This window comes from Brassica oleracea, chromosome C8 (genome assembly GCF_000695525.1).
Source record: "Brassica oleracea var. oleracea cultivar TO1000 chromosome C8, BOL, whole genome shotgun sequence".
Lineage (NCBI taxonomy): Eukaryota > Viridiplantae > Streptophyta > Magnoliopsida > Brassicales > Brassicaceae > Brassica > Brassica oleracea.
Window position 1 is genome coordinate 2915649 of NC_027755.1, and position 815 is coordinate 2916463.

Below are 815 nucleotides of genomic sequence, written 5' to 3' on the forward strand. Positions count from 1 at the left end.
TCTTCAGAAAAAAAGTCGGTGTTGTTCAACTGGGTGGAATCAGAAGTGAAGTTCCCCGATGGGTATGTTTCAAATCTCTCTAGATGTGTTGAAAAAAGTCAAAAGTTCTTCGGGATGAAGAGTCATGATTGTCATGTCTTTTTGCAACGATTACTTCCCTTTGCATTTGCGGAGCTACTTCCAACAAACATACATGAAGCACTTGCAGGTAGTATATTATAACACATTAATTTTATAATGGTTTAGTTTGCAATAATATATGACTACTAATGTGTTTAATTGTTTTTGGAATATACAAGGCATTGGAGCATTTTTCAGGGATCTGAGCACACGCACTCTTAAAGAAAAAGTCGTGGAACAACTTCAAGAGAACATTCCCATCTTATTGTGCAACTTCGAGAAGATATTTCCTCTGGATTTTTTGACGTCATGGAGCATCTAGCTGTCCACCTCCCATATGAGGCATTGCTTCGTGGTCCTGTACATTACTGCTGAAAGGATGTATCAGTATGAGCGAGCCATGAAATATTTGAAGGGAAAAGCAAAAAACTTTGCAAAAGTTGAAGGTTCTATAACTGCTGGAAGTTTGACGGAAGAAACTTCTCACTTCACATCGTACTACTTTGCGTCAAAAGTACGTACCCGGAAAAGAGCTCCAAGAAGATATGATGATGGTGGTGTCGCGCCAACATATGCAGTTTCTGGTGAGACATCTTTAGCCAGATTGGGCGAATCGGTGGGAAATCGAAAGAGGTTTGGTGGTCGAGTGAAGAAGACGCTCATAGTGGACACACCTATATTCTACTCAATTGCGA